General features: G+C 36.9%; 2 pseudogenes; both read right to left on the bottom strand.

The window, feature by feature from the left end:
* Positions 1–8,049: 8,049 nt before the first annotated feature.
* LOC129239845 (U2 spliceosomal RNA) lies at positions 8,050–8,235 on the bottom strand (annotated as a pseudogene).
* Positions 8,236–8,480: 245 nt separating this feature from the next.
* LOC129239844 (U2 spliceosomal RNA) lies at positions 8,481–8,666 on the bottom strand (annotated as a pseudogene).
* Between the last annotated feature and the right edge of the window lie 12,754 nt (positions 8,667–21,420).

The raw sequence follows: 21,420 nt of genomic DNA, 5'->3' as shown, positions 1-21,420 counted from the left end.
TGTCTGAGTCTATACTTTTTGTAGTCTTTGTTTCGACATTCCTGAGCCTCTTCAGTAAATATACCCACAGGGAAAATACAATTTTCCATTATATCCTTACCGTGTATAAGAATTTTATGGAGAGTAGTTGGCATATTGTACCATTCATACAAAGTAACAAACTTTTTTGCTGTCTCCATACAAAAATCTCCAAATTTTGTTGGGTTCACTGGCTCACGTATGGTTATGGCTTCAAGAATAACAGCAAATCTTTTAATTAAATCTTCGTCCAAACCTGTTATTTCAGAAACTAAGGTTGGATTGGCAAAGAATCTTCGTGACGTGTTTCCGGAATTTGTTGTGCCGGATCTTTGCTTGACAGTATCAACCTGTATCCCAATTTTATCTTTTAGCTCTCGTTTTATCAATTGTTTTCTGGCTTTTTTTATTGGGCGAGTATGTGAGTCGACTCGTCCTCGTTTAAATTCCATATTATAGGCTAGATGCAGAAGACACTCCATCAGCTTGATACGAGCATGGAGAGGTGACATGCCGAATTTCAGTGCTTCTTCATTTACGGGCCTGGATTGAACTTCTTCAATTTTATTCATAGTGCTAATGAAAACCATTAACAAAATTATTGCCGCAGATTTTTTTTTTTTTTTGTTGCCCTGTGTTATCATTGCCAAAAAAAAGGCAGTGGCGCCTGGTGGCACCTGCAATTGATTAAAACTGAAAGAGACGCTATTAAGGAACACGTTGATACTAGTTTCTGACCGTAGGTAAATGTAGCTCAACTTGCAGATCCAAGAATATGAAGGAATATGATTTTTTTTTTGTTTTTGTAAAATTAATTATAAATAGATAATCAAATACCTACTTCACAGCCTTTGTTCTTCCGGCTAAAATATATAAAAATATCGTACCCTAAATGAAAAATAAAAAAATTCGAAGTCGGCTCAAGCAAAAGGAAAAAAAACCACCTTGGGCTTTGAAGTTTTTTCTTAGTCAGTTCAATACTATAAAACAATTATACTTTTCACATATCTATAAAAAAAAACTGTAAGTCGGAATTTAGTAATTCTTTTTGATTTTATTGTTGGTTCTCTTCTGGAATTTAGAAATACCATTAAACATTGCGTAGGTGGTATGTTGGAAATTTGACTTTTTTCCGCAAAATCCCCAGTGTGCGTCGTCTTTGAAATTCTAATTCGAAATGTGTCCTTAAATTGTGGGTATGATCCATGCGTCAGATAGTTTGCGAGGTTATATATGACGAAAGTACCTTGAAGATTTACGATTGAAGTACGGGACCGATGTCCCGGGACCCAGCTTAAGGTAACTTTATGGTATTCACTCAAGGTGGTGAGACTTTTCCTACTTTGTTCCACCACCAGTGCCTGGATTGCAGCTTAGCTATCCGAAAGAATAGCGATATTGCCCTTAAAAAAGAAATCTGCGATTAATAGCCTACAGGCTTCTCCAACTGCCAGTTCTTCCGCCTGGAAGACACTGCTGGGAGCAAGGCTGGGCAAGGAAAGATCGGAGAAAAATGTACGGTCCTATTCGGCTTGAAAACGACACGTATCGCAACCGTTACAACAACGAAATTGAAAACGTTATTGGTGGTGAAAATGTAATACGTTTTATTAAAGCGGATTATAAAGCGGGTTAGATGGATTGATCACATCATAAGAATGCCCAACAAAAGAATCCAAAAAAGGGTGTTTACTTTGCGTCCAATTGGTGGAAGAAAGAGAGGCCGACCAAGAAAGAGATGGCTTGATGACGTGGAAGCAGATTTAAAAGCGATGAAGGTTCGTAATTGGAGAAATGAGGCAAGAGAGAGACTGAATTGGAGGAGGATTGTTGATGAGGCTATGGTACACCACAGACTGTGAAGCTAAGAGAGAGAGAGAGAGATAGAGAGGTAGAGAGAGAGAGTGGATCGGAAATAGTTCAAAACAGAGACATTTTTTCAAATATTGTAAAAAATGTATGAAAATGTAGTTATACATTTTTTGCAAGTATATTTTTAGTCATTATTTTATTCATTTTATTTTTACATATTAAATTTTATACATTTTATTTTATGCTTGCTCGCTTGCATTCGGTAACGAATTGCAAATAAAGAAGAAGGAGAAGAAGAAGAGAATATTAAAAAAAGCAAAATCCGAAAGCCTCAAAAAGCTAAAAAGCAACTTCCCTAAAAACGCTTAATCACATTTCATAAAAAACGACACGAAAAACATATCGAAGTTAACATTTCCATACTTCAAGCACCGAATGCACACACACACACACAAGCATTAATGTATATACATGCACACATACATGCAGGTTCCACATTGCGAATAACCCTTACCAACGTCTTGAATAAAATATCGAAAAACTCTACAAAGAAAATTGTGAAAACCTAAATCTTATACGAGTACTCCTTTACTCGCAAAAACTAAGCAAACATATCCAACCTTTACTTGCTAAAGATGCCAAGAAAAAAATTGATTCCCTAAATTTAAGGAAAGGGTTAGTTTTAGTCAAATCAAGATGATGAAAACCCAACCGGAAAAAGTTAAATTATTTTCTTTTCTTTTCATATCAAAAAAAAGGAAAAATGTTGCTGCAGAAATGAAAAGAAATGTAGAAACTGTCCAGCAAGTGTCCATCCGTTCAAACTCCCACTTGCGCGCTCTTATCAGCTCATCTCATAAAATTTTTACATTTCTACTCAATGCAAGTCTTACATTATGTGCATACATACTTTTATATATATATATATTGATATATGTATGGGACAGGGTGCATAGCATGTTCAAGGTAAATGGTTTTTTTTTTTAAGAAATTTTCAATGAAATAATAAAAAAAAAGAATAATAACATCCACATGTGGCAAATATCTTTCAACTCTAAGCGATCTAATACAGACCGCTCTTAATAAGCTGTCTAGATGAGCTCTAAATAGCGATTTGGGTGTGAACACACAGAAAGTGATATTTTCAAGGAAATACAAAATTCCACAATTTACGAAGCTAACATTAAATGGTGGAAGGCTAGCAATGGGTTATAACGCCAATTATTTAGGTGTAACACGACACGAAATGAAATTATACTATGAATGTAGAGAAGAGAGTAAGGAAAGCAAAGCTGCAGTAGCTTTATTCTCATGCAAAAAGGCAATAGACGCAGGTGGGATCTATTACCGAAGAACACTCACAAAATCGAAATTTTTTTCTTCACTCATCTTATAGTAAATCATTTCAAGAATGTTGTGTCAAAATTTTAAGTGGATCGGAGCAGAACTCTCAAAGTTATAGCCTTTGTAGGCACTCTACCTCGAATGCGGAGCATCGATAATTTTTCAGAGTCATTTTTTCAAACGCGTTTTTCCCGAAACGACTTCTTAAAAGTCGGTGCCAATCACAACTCCGAAACTATTCAACCGATTCTTTTCAAATTTGGCACACGTTTTCTAAATCAAAAATACCCCCCCCCCCCCCCCACTGTTTTTTTTTTATTTTATTTTTTTTAAGGTTGTTTTTCACTTACAAATATGGCGAAATTTTTCGCCAAAAATTTGATTAATGGGGGGGGGGGAGCATTACGTCATACTTTAACTGAAAAATTCGACTTTTTTAGTTTCAGATGATTCTACGACGAATGTCGATTGGCACCGCAGAGCACCTCTCGAAAAACATATCTCCAAAAAAACTCTGTCATGGGCTTATTTGTCAATATTTTATTATTAATATTTTTTAAAAACTTATTGAAAAGATGTACAATAACATGCAACTGATTTTATTAAAGTATCTTAAGCCATATTTCTGTAAAAAATTAAAAAAAAAGTGTTTTTTTAGCGCTAAACCCTACCACCCCCTTAATATGGCTGCCAGGGTATATAAGTAAGGAATTTTAAGGTAGACAAATTAGCGAGAGAGGGCACCACCTCTCGCCTCCCTCTTGATATGGAAATTGTAGGTATACCTCTCTCAACCGACAAACTGGGTGGTGCAAGTGGCATTGTCACTTCAGCCAATACGAGATGGGTTGATAGTCTAACATGTAAAGCTACAAAAAAAAAATTGGCCAAAATAGGACGCTAGGCGCTCAAAGGCACTACTTAAGTGGTCAAGGAGAAACGTCTCTGTGTTAGTTGCTTTAATCACAAGCCCCTTCCGACATGCTCAAAGATTGAATACACCTCCTTTTTTACTAGTACAAAAGCTGCAAGAATGAGGACTAGGAAGAGTCTGTCGTCTGACATCTTCTCTGTTACTGTCCCGCGTGGCATGCCACTAGGTTTAGATACTACGACTCATCGTTCTGAAATGATGCCGAAGCCGCATCAAGGGATTTGCACTTCAAACAAAATGGTTTAACGAGTAGTAGGCAGGTAAACTGCTGCTGTAGTATCAGATTGGTTCGGTGGTTAGTGGGTTTAGAGACCGGCTGCCACTTCTACCTACTTACCTACCCACCTAACATCTAGTTGGTTTTGTGGCAGAAAAAATATTTTTAAGAATTAAAAAGAATTAAATATAATAAATTTAAATGCGTTTTTCTCGAAGCTACTTTTTTCATATTATATAAGTAGGTACAAAGTCCCGCCATAGCCGAATGGGTTGGTGCTAGGCTACCATTCGGGAGTGCATAGGTTAGAGTCTCCGTGCATGAAACAGTAAACAGTAATAGCGGTCGCCCCTCGGCGGACAATGGCAAACCTCCAAGTGTATTTCTGCACACCACAAATAGGAGGAGGAGCTCGCGCCACTTATTTATTCATTTATAAGATACAAGGTTTGATTTGAAATAGGATTGACTTGAAATTTTTCGAAATTTTGATTGGTGTAAAATTTACAAGACTCTTCATAATTGCATTTAACTTGATAAATTTTCCTTTTTATAAAAAACTGATTACTAATTTTTTGGTTGAAAGCTGAATAAACTTTTCAAAAATAGTTATTTCTACAAAATTTTATTGAAAAAAAAGAACACTACTGGTTTCTTTAGAATTACGAGAAAAATGCGTCCACTCATGAAGAAGTTATAAGAAAGATGATTTCGAAGATTGGCTCCGCCACCGCCATTTTTCAGTAGAATGATAAGAAGCATTTTTTCATACACCGATATACCGGTACAAAAAAACCTCTGAAACAATTTCACACCTCTTTTAAATTTTCCTAAAATACATCGTTAAGTTAGGCCTTGTTTTTGGCCGCTAAAGTGGTGCTAGTCCTTAATTTGAAGCTCAAATTAGTATACTGGTTCTCATAATTCAGCTTGAGCATCTCCTTTTAAAAGCATACCCATAAAGTGGACCAAGCGTTGATTCTTTCTAGGTGTAATGGCATTTCAGCAGTGGTTTATATGTACATAATCGTCACCAATTGAATCATGTTTTTTTCAAAAATATATGTACAATTTCCCAACGTTACCACGTCATGAGGCTATTCATGAAGAATCGCCAAGCCAAGCTAACCTCAAAACAATCGAGAACTTTCAAATTGGCTGTCATTGAAAAGAATAGTGCAAATTTGCGGGTTTTCACCTTCGTAGACTTTAAGAAGGCATTTGACACTATCAAACGACACGCAACATGGCTGGCACTGAGTAGAAAGGGAGTTTCCGCCAAGATAATCCGCCTCATCAAAGCCTCTTACGAGAACTCCGAACTGGCAATGCTTCACAAAAGCGATATTAGCGATCCATTCACTACCAACGCAGGCGTAAGGCAAGGTTGTCCCCTGTCGCTCCTTCTCTTCGCCATCGTCCTTGATGATGTCATGAGCCAACTGACCCTGCACAAAAAAGAATTGTTATGGAGGTTCACCAGACATCTTGAGGACCTGGACTTCGACGATGATATCTGCCTCCTCTCTCACAAACTCTCTAACATGCAAGCGAAGGCGGACAAACTAGTCGCACTGTCGGACTGGAGGTCAACACCACGGCAAATGGTGGAGCAGTTGAAGATGTCAACTGCAGGCTAAACAAAGCAAGGGCGGCATTCGGGCGAACGCATACAGAATGGGGGAGTTCGCAAACGCGCACTAAACTACGAATATTCGGCTCATGTGTGAAGTCTGTAGTGTTGTACGGAATCGAAACATGGCTTGTCTCTAACACCATCACATAGTGGCTACAATCCTTCATCAACAAATGCCTCGGCATCATCTGCAGAATATTCTAGCCAAACACCATCAGTAACGACGCACTGTGGAGATTAACGAATGAGGAACTTATCCTCAGGCAAATCAAACGCAGAAAGTGGCGATGGATAGGTTACACATTAAGAAAACCGCCAGATAGCATCACAAGAATGGCACTGGACTGGAACCCGCAAGGGAGCAGAGGTCGCGGTGGACCAAAAAACACTTGGAGAGAGTCGATACTGCGCGAACTAGCAGATGCCGACATCTCATGGGAAGGTGCAAAAACAACAGCACAGAACTATGTACGATGGAAGAGTCTTGTCGAGGCTCTATGCTCCCGGGAGGAGTGAACAAGGAAACAATAAATATCTGTCTCCAGCTTATTGTAGATTTGTATGCAGAATCCCACAGAACTTGAGTTGCGCGGCGTTTCGTTAACAGCAAAAAGATCACGTAATTTCCTTTCAGTCTTCACAAAACTTTTAATAATTTCAACACGCTGTAAGCCCCAAAATAAGTGACATTTTATAGACCACTGTCTCCAAACTAAAATTTTTCCATAACAAAATCGACCTGAAATATAAAACGCACCCTTTATTTTTCTTACTTACAATTTTTTTGCTACCCAAGAAATTTAGATGAGTCAAAAAAATGTACGCTCGCAAAAATAGAGCAAATAAAAAGGAAAAATTTAATATAACCAAATTGTAGATGGAAAAGAAAAACGAAATAAAAAAAGTTTAGTAAAATAAATGAAAAAAAAACATCTCGCATGTACTCGTATAATGTGAAGCGAAAAATTTGCAGTAAAATGAAAGTAGATATAAAAATGAAATAAAAAGAAAAGTAAAAGGAATTCGAGTCACTAAAAACACCCCAAAATAGCTTCGAAATTTTGCAGTTTTTATAGTAAAAGGAGTGTCAATCTTGCACACACAGTCAGCCTTACATACATACACACATACACATATACATCATCGAAGGATTGACCACTCAAAGTCACACAAAAAAAACCAACATAAACATAAAAAAGCAAGGATATAAACATCGAACGACATCAACAGGGAACTTAACGATAATAGAAAGTGACGCATTTGCGACAGTGACATTTCACAACTTAAGCGAAGGGGCTAAGGTTTGCGGTAGTAAAAAGCAAAAAATATCTATATATATTTTTGTATGTAGATTTGTACATAAGTATGTATATGTACAAAGGTAAATTTCCTTATAAATTATATCAATTTACCAAAGTTGATTGTCATTCTTTTTATGAACTCTGTCGTAAGTGGAATAAGGACAAAATTAGGAATGAATTTATTGGACGAGCCAGAAAGTTGTTTCTTTGAGCGACATAAATCAATAAAAATAACCATATTAGCTAAGTGCTATAGTAGTACTAAATGAGAGTCAGTAGTTTCACAAGCTAAACTCAAATTGGACTTAAGTTTTAGCTAAGCAAAATCGGAGCGAGGAGCAACTAAAGACGTTTCCAAAATTTACTTTTCACAAAACACATCATAGATGCAGGTATTAAAAGAAAAACATTTGATAAGAAAAAAAAATACGTGTCTAACGGTTAGACGCGATAGAAGTGAAACCTTCCGTAAAACAAACTGAGAGAGAATGAGACGAAAGCAGCATGAGGAGCGGGATAATTATAGGTTCATTATAATATTGCTATAAAGTTCATATTTTATTTTCTTCATTTTATCATTATTCATCCTCAATGTTTTCAATTTCAACAAATGATACGAGTGGCTTATGATAGATAAAATATGATACAAATGCTTTGGTTTCGATGTTGTCAAAAAAAATACCCAAACGGACCGAAGAAACAGACTTACAAATTTCTTCCATTTTCGTCTACTTGTATTCATATAAAAATTTATGTCTCTTCCCACCATGTATATTTCTTCTTGTATTTATTCAAGGCCGAAATCCCGGCGGTACTGCAATACCGGGTCAACCCGTGGCACAGGTGGAGCAAGCCCCTAAAACACTCCGCCCATTTCCAAAAATCAGTTTAACATTTGTTGTCCTCCGACGGAGGATCTATCAGATGTTAAGCTGATACGAACAGATACCACACTACCTACTTCAATAGATTTTCTAATAAACCTTTTGAGAATTACACGCTCACAAAAATTAATGTACGAAATATTTATACCGATTCACTTAAACTGACTTTCAGTATCTAAACCAAAAAACTGTTTTCAATAAATAATCAGAAATGTCCTACAATGCAAATTTCAAAAAAAAAAAAACAAATTCCATTTTCGTCTACATGTATTCATATAAAAATTTATGGCTCTTCCCACCAAAGCTAAATGTATTAGTATATTTCTTCTTGTATTTATTCAAGGCCGAAATCCCGGCGGTACTGCAATACCGGGTCAACCCGTGGCACAGGTGGAGCAAGCCCCTAAAACACTCCGCCCATTTCCAAAAATCAGTTTAACATTTGTTGTCCTCCGACGGAGGATCTATCAGATGTTAAGCTGATACGAACAGATACCACACTACCTACTTCAATAGATTTTCTAATAAACCTTTTGAGAATTACACGCTCACAAAAATTATTTATATCAACATATAATATAACGCTTCGTAACTAAATAACTTTTATGCCAGCGATGACAGCATGACGCGGTAGCCGAGCGACTAGCAATGTGAGCTTCCGATCCAAAATCCTTATTTCGAATCACAAGAAAAAATAAAAGTTATTTTTATTTAGTTCGTCGCTACGTTTATATCAACATATAATATAACGCTTCGTAGCCAAGAGGGTCGCTTTTTCGTTTCACTTTTCCTCAAATCACTCCCAACGATTCTAAAGAAGTTTTCACTTCAAAAAAAAAACATGGAAGTTTCGCAAAACAACAACAAAAGATGGCGTAATGAAGCCACTTGCAAAATCGCCCGACAGCTTCGGCTGACTCTCAATGCTAAACGCACGGAACTTCTACTAAGAAGAGATAAGGGTCACAGTCTTAAGGGGTTATATAATATATGTACAGTTAGTTAGAAGGCCGAAAAAAAACGAATTTTCCAGAATTTTTTCTGAGAAAACTTTTAAATTTATTGATCTAAAAATTTATACACATACCCTATGATCAAAAAGTGCCGGGAAGGTGATGTTGACGGTTTCCTTCGATTGCCAAGGCATAGTGCGCCATGAGCATTTTCCATCGGGTCAGACAGTCAATAAACAATATTATTTATCCGTTTTGAAGCGTTTGAGAGATGCCGTACGTCGCAAACGGCCGGAAATGTGGGCAAACAATTCTCGGATTTTGCATGATGATAAAGCGCCAACGCACCGAGCCCAAATTGTGCTGGATTATTTAACCAAACACAAAGTAAATACCATCGTGCAAGCACCGCATTCACCTGATATAGCCCCGAGCGACTTCTTTTTGTTTCCCAAGTTGAAGTTACCACTTCGTGGAATGAGATTTCAGTCGATAGAGGAGATCAACAAGAATGCGACGAAGGAGCTGAAGGTCATCGCTTCGTCGGCCTACCAGGGGTGCATGGAGGACTGGGTTAAACGTTGGCACATGTGTTGTGTTGCTTCAGACGGGTCATATTTTGAAGGAGATAAAATGGACTTGCCTGGAATTTAACTCCGTTTTGTTTTATTTAAACATTCCCGGTACTTTCTGATCATAGGCTATTATGTTATCTTTTAACTGTATTTTAGGACCTAGTATTAGTAAAAATACTTATTTGGAAAGGAGCTACAGCTGATCTCCGGAAGCTGATCTCAAAAAAGATGTTTTGCGGTGACCACTATATCTCTGAACTGGATTCTCAGAAATTTTCAAGACTTATTATTATTAGGATACTACGCACTACGACCAAAATATATCTATTGAGCAAAGCCTGATAAGATACCCCATATTTTAAAGCTTTTTAAAAATTTTAGCACATTCTTGGGTTTACTGGTCCATAATTTGAATGGAGCACGGCAGTACCACCAAAGTGCTATAGCCATTTTGTGCCTAGTGCAGGACATTTACAAAGAATGTGTTCTGAATTTTCAGTGCCCATTTCACAGAATCGGCAAATGACGGTCTCAGAGAGGCCAATTGTGTTTAAGTGATATCTCATCTCTAAAGTGGCCTGTAAAGTAACCAGTTGCGTCTACTCTGCTAAGTGAAAGTAAGCTTATCAGAACTTCCTGTGTCCGGCCTTAGGAATCGTTTCGTTTGTCGCTGACCGATAGGTTTTAGACAGTGTTCAACGAGCTTCTTCACCTCCCACCTTCTGAGAAGTTCGTTGATGTGGCCCTTTGTATGTCCACAGAAAGGTTCAGGAGCAATTAGCGGCATGTTTGCCCCTTTTTTACCTAGATGGTCCGCAATTTCATTTCCCTCGTGTCCTTGGTGTCTAGGAATCCAACCCAATAATAATATGTTGAAAATCTCTAGCATGTTAAAAACATTCAGGCAGTAATGACCCATTTTTGAGGCGATTTTAGTTGATAGATGGACTTTCAAAGCCGCCTGACTATCTGAAATTATGTAAATGTGGATTCATCTCATTTTTCTGCGGAGACAGTTCCTCATATGTATCTCTACGGCATGTAAAGGGTTTTTCAATAAGGGCGGGTAGATGTTGAAATGGAATAAAATGGCGTTTGCTGTGTAGCACGTAGCGCCGTCCTGCTGGAACCACATGTCGTCTAGGTCCATATGGTTCAATATGGGCCATAAGAAATTGGAAGGGCCACCACGTCTACCGAAAAATGGGCGCAATGCGCGCAACGTTTGCGTTAATGAACACTCGTTTTGATAATAAAGTTGTATCATTTGAACGTGCTGTTCAATCGTGTAACTTGCCATGATGATTTGGCATAAACAACTGAATAATAAACAAAAGATTTGACAGATGTCACCAAAACAAAATGGCTGCCACAGGGCGCCAAAATCGACCCGCGCCAATTGAAACCCCCTTTATTTCTACCAGGAAGATTGTTGGGTAGAGACCCATTGGAATCGATTTTATTTGAATTTAGGCCCATTGATTCCTGCCCCTGTTCCATAGGTGGGCACACTGCATTATAAATTTACTGCATTACAAATAGCAGTAATCAGTAAAATTTTACTGATAATGAAGTTTAATTTGCATTACCAGTAAACTTTTACTGATTACTGAAAAAAATTGCAGTAAAAATATTTTTTTACTGATTACTGAAAAAAATTGCAGTAAAAAAATTTTTTTACTGATTACTGAAAAAAATTGCAGTAAAAATATTTTTTTACTGATTACTGAAAAAATTCCAGCTAAAATATTTTTTTACTGATTACTTTTTACTGATTGCAGTAAAATTACTGATAATATAATTTGATTTGCATTATCAGTATAATATAATATTTACTGTTTATGGGAAGTCACGAAATTCAATCGTTTATGTACTCAATAATTCTTTCTTTTTTTTGGTTTCTCTTATTTTCCAAAATAACAAAATAATAACCCCATAACTGTAACTGTCGTACAATTACCGTCATCTGCACCTGTAGAACGGTTGTTTTCATTCGCTGGAATTGTAAATCGGTTCAGAAGGCAAAAACTCTGCGATGCAAATTTTGAAATGCTTGTGTTAAGAAAGGCTAATAGCTAATAGCAAATCAAATTATATTAAGGGTATTTTTACTGCAATTTTTTTCAGTAATCAGTAAAAAAATATTTTTACTGCAATTTTTTCAGTAATCAGTAAAAAAATATTTTTACTGCAATTTTTTTCAGTAATCAGTAAAAAAATATTTTTACTGAAATTTTTTTTAAGTAATCAGTAAAAAAATATTTTTACTGCAATTTTTTTCAGTAATCAGTAAAAAAATATTTTTACTGCAAATTTTTTTCAGTAATCAGTAAAAGTTTACTGGTAATGAAAATTAAATTGTAATATCAGTAAAATATTATATTTACTGCATTTTTACTGTTACTGCAAAGAGCCCACCTATGCCCTGGGCATCTAACTTCTACTAATTTCGATCCACCAGTGGGCCACATCCAGGATCCGGCTTTGAAGGTGATACAATTATTTTTCCAGGCTGTACGTTCGTTAATGAGAACTTAGAAGTTCCTGAAGAGAATAGAGATAATGCGAATATAGGAAACGTTGGTGCAGTACTGACACTGCAAAACAACAAAGTGTTTCCTGAAAAGCCTTCACAGGGTGGTTACAAAATTTCTTCTCAGGCAGAGGAGCTGAGAGCTGCAGTACGAGGTGTGTTCAAAAAGTATCACGAATTTTGAGTTTTTTCAAAAATTATTTATTTATTCATTAATATCTATTTTGTCCCCTTCAAAGTAATCCCCATGAGATATTATGCACTTGTGCCAACGTTTTTTTCAACCTTCGAAGCACTTGAAAAAATCATTTTTTTATCTTGATTAGCTCGTCCTTCGATGCCGTCTTTATCTCGTCAATCGTAGCGTTGTCCTTTCATGGGCCTAGGGAACAAGAAAAAGTCACAGGGGGCCAAATCTGGAGAATATATCTGACTAATGATGCCACATAGTGTGTTGTTTTTGGCCAAAAAGTCGCGCACAAGCAACGATGTGTGAGCAGGAGCGTTATCGTTATGCAAGAGCCAATTTTTGTTCTTCCACAAATCCGGGCATTTGCAGGTAATATTCCTTATTGACCGTTTTACCCTTCGGCAAGAACTCATGATGCACAACGACTCTGCAACCGAAGAAAACGGTAAGCAAAACTTTTACATTCGACCAAACTTGGCGCGCTTTTTTCGGTCGTGGTTCGTGCGGCAGCTTCCATTGAGATGATTGAGCTTTGGTTTCCACGTCATAACCATAAACCCACGATTCGTCACCAGTTATGACCCTCTGGAGCAAATTTGAGTCGTCACGGACAGAGTCCAACTGATAATTAGCAATGTTCATGCGATGCTGCTTTTGGTCAAATTGACAGTTTTGGTACGAATTTTGCGGCGACCCGTCTCATGTCCAAAAATCGAAGACGAGCCGAAACACGTCCAAGCAAAGCAGTTGGCAACAATTAAGTGAACATTCAAAGTGGCCAAACTCGTCGGCATGAGTGAGAGATATGAGTACCACTATATCGCGACAAAAAAATCGAAATGCGAATATACGTAACCTGCGAAAATTCGCGATACTTTTTGAACACACCTCATATAGCACAGCACTAATTACGGAGCTACTGCCGTAGCCCAATGAATTGGTGCGTGACTACCATTCGGATGTGCGAAACATCAAAATGATACAATAGAAAAAGTATTTTCTAATAATTTATGGTCCACGACCCACAGTTGCAGCTTGATTATAAAGATAGTAGAGAGCATTTTCTCTGCCCCTGTACGCCTTTTGCCAGGCTTAGATGGTTTATCTTTGGGTCGGATGTTTCAAGAATGGACGAGATTCATTCAAAAATTCGGGGAAGTTTGCAAAGTTAAATTAAACGAATTATCTTAAATAAAATTACAACAATTAGACGAAATTTTTTAGACAGGACAGATACCTGTAAACGGTTATATTTTCCCTGATTTTCATTAAAATTATTTAAAATGAAGAAGTCAATATGTTTTTTTCAAAATTGACATAGAGTTTATTTATACATTAAAATAATACAAAATTTATTTTTTTTTTAATCATTTCAAATGGCGGATGTACACTCAATTCTTCCAGGAAGGTCGTAGCGGGGCTTCTCAATCGGCGGGCATTGCAGCATCGGCGTCAGTGACCTGAATACAATAAAACCAAAAATTTGTTTGTTTATTAATGTCATAATTTCTATATGAATTAAAGAAAAATAGAGGAAAAAATTAGCGGATTAAAATGCTAAAAAAAAATGAATTTTTGGGCGAATTTTTCTACTATTTTTGCTTCGAAAAAATTATTTTTTCGAAAAATTTTCGAAAACTTGAAACACATAGAAAATAATATCATAAAAAAGATGTGTGCAAAATTTCAGGGAGATCGGTCAATAACTTTTCGAGTTATCGTGTACGCCAATTCGAAAAATATAGTTTTGAGAAAAACGCGTCTAAAGTCTGAATACAACGTAATTATACCTCTCCCAGCTCTCCCAGCGCTCGAACGCAAAGAATAGAGTCGTCACGGTTGACGATCTATAATATAAAAAATACTTAAATTTACGTTCTAAAATTTTTTTGACATATTCTTAAAGGATTATATTAACATTTTATGAAAAAAAAAAGAAAATTTCCGAAATTTTACAGGTTTCTGTCCCCTTAATGCATAATTGAATTTTTCATATAGTTATTAATGCATAAATTTTTGAACAGGAAAAAAAGCGATGATTCATTATGAAATTTTATTTATTTATTTTTTTTATTTCAATCAATCCACCTAGCAACACTGAATTTAATCACAATAAATATTCTTTTTTTACGAATACTTCCGCCTTGAGGAAGTTTCATTTGGATAATTTTACGTAAATGAAAAGAAAAAAACGAAATATGCAAAAAATCATACTTTGCGTTTAATATGAAATTTCTCTGAAAGATAAATAATACAACAACAAATACAATTAAGGTGAAAAAAAACGCAACCAACAACGGCAAAAGTAGCAAAAATGCGAAAAGTGCAATTTACAGTTGCCGTGTGAGAAAAAATTAATTAAAAATAAAAATGGCCGCGGCTACTTTTTATTTTATTTTTTTTTCTTTTTTTGCTTGGCAACCGTTGTTTTTGTCTTTATCGTTGGTGTTTTCATCAGAATTTTATGACTACAAAATGAACTTTTGGTCCGCGCATCGCCAACAGGGCAATCGCTTGCAAGCACAGCCACACACACGCAGCGCACACGAATTCAGCAACAAGCGCGCACACAGCCATACATACGTATGTATGTATGTAGATAAATGTGAACACCACAACACAAAGAGTGAGAAAGACGAAAAAAATGAACGCATAAAACCTTCGAATTTTTTAATTTGCATTTTTTATTTTTTCACATAAAGCGTAAAGGTTGTTTTTTTTAATGTAAATTTTGTTGTTGTTGTTAAGGATTTTCTCATTTGTTTTTTTTTATTTTGTGTTATTACTCGTTCGTCTTTTGCATTTTTATGACGTTAATGAATAAGGATGCTCGCACACACACGCACACACCCAGACAAAAGTGAACGCACACATACATACACATGCGTGTATGTGTGTGAAAAATGAAAAACCTACAGACAGCAAAATCGGATATATAAGTACATATGTGTGTAACTGCATATACATGTGAGTGCAAATTAATATGTGTTATATGTATGTATGTATATGTAAATACATATAAACACACATACAAAATCCATTTACAAATCTACATTTTAACATATCTGTATGTGTAGGCACGTGTAAATAATAAAAAAAATATCCAACATACGCACATAAATATTCCGCATGCTTACATACATACAAACATACATACATACAAACATGCATACAAACATACATCCATACATACAAATATACAACCATACAAACATACATCCATACAAACATACATCCATACAAACATACATCCATACATACAAACAAACACAAGTCTATTTGGCTTCGGCTGGGCGTTCAGGCAATCGCGCGCATTAAGTCAAGCACCCACCTCATTCCTCACTTTTTTCCAATTTTTCTTTCCAAAAGAAATTTACAAATTAAATTCGCGCGAAATTTTCTGCATTTTCATTTTAATTTTTTTCCCCTTTGTTGTTGTTGCTTTTACTTATACGTGCTTTTAAAATACACGCGAAAGGACAAAAAGCATGAAAGGTAGTGTTGAACGTGAAATGGGGCAAAGACAGCAAGTGCCGTGCAGAAATCGTATCATAACGGCAAAGGATAATGAAAAACTAAGGAGGTGTGCGCTTGCTGTCAGAAGATGCAGCAATGCGTTCTGGCCGGCCAGCCAACTCGGCGAACGGGTTGTGTAGTGACGTTAATAAAAATTCGTCCTCATTTCCTGCAACAAGAAATATTTTATTTCTTTTTCGTATTTTTATATTTTTCATCTCTACATTTTTATTATTACTTACTTCAACTTTTCCCCCTCTTTTCCTTTTTATGACGATTTTTCACATTTTTCTTTTGTGACTTCTTCGCCAACGTTTGTTGCTTTTTTTTGCTTGTGTTTTATTACCCCCGCTTGATTATTATGCCTTTTAAGTTTTGCTTTTATTCCACATTTTTACCGGGGGGAAACTCAGCGCAACAGAAAGGACAAAAACTATTTCAAGAAAGCCTATGCTTGCCGCCCCAATTCAATATTTTTTTTTTGTTTTGTGTCCCTTTGCTCCGAATAATTTGAGTCTTTTGAATTTTTCTTCTGCGAATATTTTCCCTTCGGATTTTTATTATAATTGCGCAAATTTTGTATCTCTCACGAAAGATTGGTGAATATAAAAATTATGAAAAGGAAAAAGTTTTTTAAGTTATGTGGAGAAGTTGGATAAATTTTTGGCCAACGTGGCGTATTGTGTTCGTGAGTGACTTACAATACAGGCACTGGGCTCGGAATATTAACAAATATATATATATATTTTTTCAAAACAGCGATCGTCACACTGGTGGTCATTATCAAACCCATGGGTAGAATTCTGCATAAAAAAGCTTCGAAAAGAAAAATCTACAACATGAAATTCGAGGGCCTACATTTTTGCGACAACTTTCGCTTATCATCGTTCTTTGTTTGCACATAATTCTAGTTCAGGCATTGAATAAACACCAAAATTATAGCTACCAGATTAGATTAGATTTATGTGGGGGTTGAGCAAGTCCAAGCACCAGTAAAGAGACCATTGCACTACATCCGGATAGATTTCAGTAGAAAGAATAGAAAGATAGAAAAGAAAATAAGTAGGTGGTAAGATTAGTTTGAGGTTTGAGATTAGTTTGAGGTCACTCTTCCACAAATCTCTTGGATTCATTGATGAATCTTAAGAGATCCGGAAGAGGAAAAGTATGAACATTATACATACTCAGCACATCGCAACCCAATATCCTAAGTCTGATTCTGGAAAACGCCGGACAACTACAGAAACAATGCTCTGCACTGTCGTCACCCTCAAGACAGGATAGACATATCGGGCCCTCGACGACCTCCATGGCAGCCATATGCTGACCACAGGCGTTGTGTCCTGTGATTACACCCACCAGCACTCTCAGGACTTTTTACTGCTGAGTTTTAGGAGAAAGGTCGCTATTTTTCTGTTTGGTTCATTCACACTTTCACTTGGCTACTCTGCACGAGGTTCAATCCAAACCTACGTCCTCTAGGGGTAGACCTCATGAAGTCGTCAATCCATAGTTGAATCGATGCAGAATTGACATCTAGAAAGGGTTCAGGGGCAAGTGGCATACTTGCAGAGCCTTCATTAGCCAGTTCATCAGCTAACTCGTTCCCTGTAGTACCACAATGTCCAGGCACCCAAATAAGACTAACTGTGTTGTGTTTTGCAACACTGCTCAGTTTTGTCTTACATTCACCGACTAACTTCGAAAAGTAACGTGGGTTAGCAAGGGCTTTGAGTGCTCCTCGTATGTCCTCTGTCATCGAGAACAGTGTGCACCGCTCCGACAACTGGTGGTATATCTGACAGTGGCCAGTGCTTACTTCATTTCCCCAGACTCCGTTTAACTTGAGCCTGTACGTCGCCTTCATCGCTTCCTTTCGAATTTGAAGATCTAGAGGTTGCAAGTTCAGAATGGCATTAAGGGCATCACCAGATGTCGTACCCAAGCACACACTTCTCTATAGTCTGTTTAGGGGTTTTCCTCTGGAATTAACCATTGCAGCCTTCCACCATCCTACAGAGGCTTATGTAATAATAGATCTAATCAGGGTGATGTACAACCAGTGTACTATCGCCGGTCTTAGACTCCATGTCTTGCCAAAAGTTCTCCTACACTGCCAGAAAACTTTTAGTGTTCAAGAGACCTTCTGATCGGCGTGCTTATTTCAGGTAAGCTTGCTATCTAGGATCACTGCTAAGTATTTAACCTCGGAAGACAGTTGTAGTGTTACCCCTTTCAATGTCGGTGATAACAGGCCTTCCATATTGCGTTTCCTAATGAAAAGCACTGAGGTACTTTTTATAGGATTCTCCAAAAGACCATGCAATTCGCACGAATGCTCAATCTTATTTAGAGCTACCTGCATTTTATTCATATAGCTTCAAATGATCGTCCTGAGATTAATGCACACACATCGTCCGAGTAGGCTTGGATGTGTCCAAATTTCCTGCAGATCATTAAGAAGAGAATCCACAACAAAACACCAAAGTAGCTACCAGAATAATGAATGCTGCTTGTAATCCCAGTGATGTCTCCCTTTCCGAGCACAGAAGAGTTTTCAATCCACCTCCGTCATCAACACTTTTCGACAAGATTTTTAGATGAGTCCTCTTAAAAAATCTTCCGCAACGCTTCCAAAACAATTCATAATCGAACAGACAAAAAAGTGTTTCTCATCCCAAAAAGTTGTAGTTTTATGGTTTTGATTAACGGAGAACGAAAATAAATAAATTCAGGGCGTTATGGTATTTGGAGCAGCTTGAGAGTAAAACTATTATATTAATTTTGAATAAAATTGAATGAAATGTCGCGAATTTTTCGCACAACATTAACTTATTTGCCCCTATCCGGCATTGGACAACAACGATCCTTGCCATGCCCCTTGAGTCCATGCCATCCAGAGTCGTGCTGAGCCCGGCAAAGACTGTTTTCGCATTTTCACGGATGGCTCCAGCACCGAACACGGCTGCAGTTCTAGGATCTACGTGGAATCCAGCGAGACAAAATTGCTCTTTGCCCATGGAATGTATGTTTCTGTGTTTCAAGCGGAGGTGTATGCTGTTCAAGTGCAATGAACTTTGCTGCAGAAAGATCTTTATGTATCTTCAGCTACAGCCAAGCTGCGCTCATGGTCTTAGACAGCCCCCAACCACTTCAAGGGTAGTCGAGTCCTGTAAATCCAGGCTAAGCTATGTTGGCAGACTTAATATCCTGATGTTAGCATGGGTCTCGGGAAACATGGGTATCGCGGGCAACGAGATCCCTGACTCTTTAGCCAGAATGGGTTCTGAGGCCTACCTCCTTAGCCCGGAGACCGTTCTGCCACTCCCTTCTGCAGCCATCAAAGCCACGGCTAGCAAATGGGTTACTCTAACCCAGCGAGTTTAGTAGGCTCAGAGAGGCTACAGATGAACAAACCTGATATTACCTGTCATGTCCGACCGACTGTCGCAGTTCCTCCTATCACTAAGCAGATGGGACTGTAGGAGGCTGGTTGGACTGATGACGGGCCACTTTCTATCGGCAAAGCCCATGGAAAAGGTGCGCATCTCAGGCACTGCCCTCTGCGCAGCATGTGGAGAGGAGGATGAGACGGCGGACCACTTTCTGTGCGTCTTCGAATCGTGCTGAAGGTCTTTAGCACTGATGTGTTAAGAAGCGACCACCTTGGCTCCTTGGCACCACAAAATCTACTCAGATATCTTTGGAGGTCGGGTAGATTTAAAGAAAATTAAAAAGGGAACCCGAGTACAGTATAATGGACTGAATTGAGTCTCAGTGCTGTACTTGCTAGTTTGTCCCGACAAAAGAAAAATCCTTATTTGTATCTATAAAATCTTTCAATAAAATTTCAATTAGCTGCAATAACCTCCTCGATCCGGATCCAGAAACGATTGCATGTCCGAATCAATTTAACAGACCACTTCTCGACAGTTAAGTGTTCAGTGGAAAAGATGTTTAAAGAAATGTTCAAAAGCGCATATTCATTCTGTGAAATTGAAATTGTGTAAAAAGAGCCATAGGTGAGGATTAGCACGTCATTTACCAACATTCCGGCTTCTGAATTCAAAAGACTTGGGACTACCAGCAAACGAAATATTTGATTCAACATTCATTCCAGCAAACTCTCAGCGAATAAAGACGGGCAAAGGTGCAAGAACTTAGTACATTCAGTGACCCATTGAACTCCATAGAAACAGTTCTCTAACAAATCAGCTTAGAGCCAATGCAGCCATAGCTTAGATATTTATTGCAATTGAGTTTTAACTGTAAGTACAACATTGTTATTAAAAAAATCTGTAAGAAGTTATCAGAGGGAAACTAGTTAGTCCAAAATTTCTGACGAACACCTATCGTGAGAATCTGAACAAGCTAAGCACCGCTCTACACTGAATTCACACAAAAATAGAAATATAAGCGCAACTCAAAATTTGGTTTCTATCATGGTTTTTTTGCGGTTTTTGTATTTTTGTTATATATACAATGGAAGAGAACCACAATAAAAATGTCTTTTATTTTGGTTTGTTTGTTTTTTTTTTTTTGCCATTCGATTCGCCAGCCTCCTTCGCAATAAGAATAGAAAACTACTTTTCATTGAATGGACAGCAAAGAGTAGTGCAGCGACTTTTTGGTTTGGGGAAAATTTTCAAGCATTGATGACTCTTTTCTTTTGCGGCTTAAAAAAAATGTAAAACTAAAGTTTGCACAAATTGTACAGGCAAAGAAACGAGGTGGGTATTTTTTAAGTTCTGGTCTATTGAATTGGAGTGTCTGGTATATTCTTTTTCAGCTGCTGGCCTCTAATTTGTGGTGTGTATGTCGATGTTACTCCGCAAAATTGAGCGATCTTTAGTTTTGTGTTGCCTCCAAATGACAGATGATTTTTTTTTTATGACGAGCTTTTTCATGACTGAGGTTTGGTATTGCTTGACGAGTCGTGATCGCTATTAGAAAAAACTTTATAATTTGGTGTTTCATGTCCAGAGAGGGTTTTAAGCACAGGACATACCTCATGGAAGTCACGCAAAATCCCATAAGACTATGGCTTTTTGTTGGTGGACATTAAGGTGTCCCGATAGTCTAGAGCCCGAAAAGTTAGAATACTTTCAGGATTTCTTTTTACAATAAAAATATGAAAAACGATATTTAATTTCTTTTTATTTAATTCCTTTCAGATACAAAAATGCAAAAAAAAAAATTTTTTTTGTGACAAATGAAAAAAAATGTTTAATGAAAAATGAAAAAAAACAAATGTTTCATGAAAAATTAAGACAAAAATACATTAGATACAAAAATTAAAAAAAAAAATTGTTTAGTAACAAATGAAAAAAAGGAATTTTTTTTGATGAAAAATGAAAGAAAAAAATTTTTTGTTTAATGAAAACTGAAAAATTTTTTTTTTGTAATTTTTCATTATACATTTTTTTTCCATAAAGCTATGAAAAACGATATTTAATTTTTTTAGTGAAAACTAAAAAAAAAATTTTTCTTTTTAATTTTTCATTCCA

Source organism: Anastrepha obliqua, chromosome 2 (assembly GCF_027943255.1).
Source record: "Anastrepha obliqua isolate idAnaObli1 chromosome 2, idAnaObli1_1.0, whole genome shotgun sequence".
Classification (NCBI taxonomy): Eukaryota; Metazoa; Arthropoda; class Insecta; order Diptera; family Tephritidae; genus Anastrepha; species Anastrepha obliqua.
The sequence above is the reverse complement of the archived record's forward strand: the minus strand, read 5'-3'. Positions and strand labels throughout refer to the sequence as shown.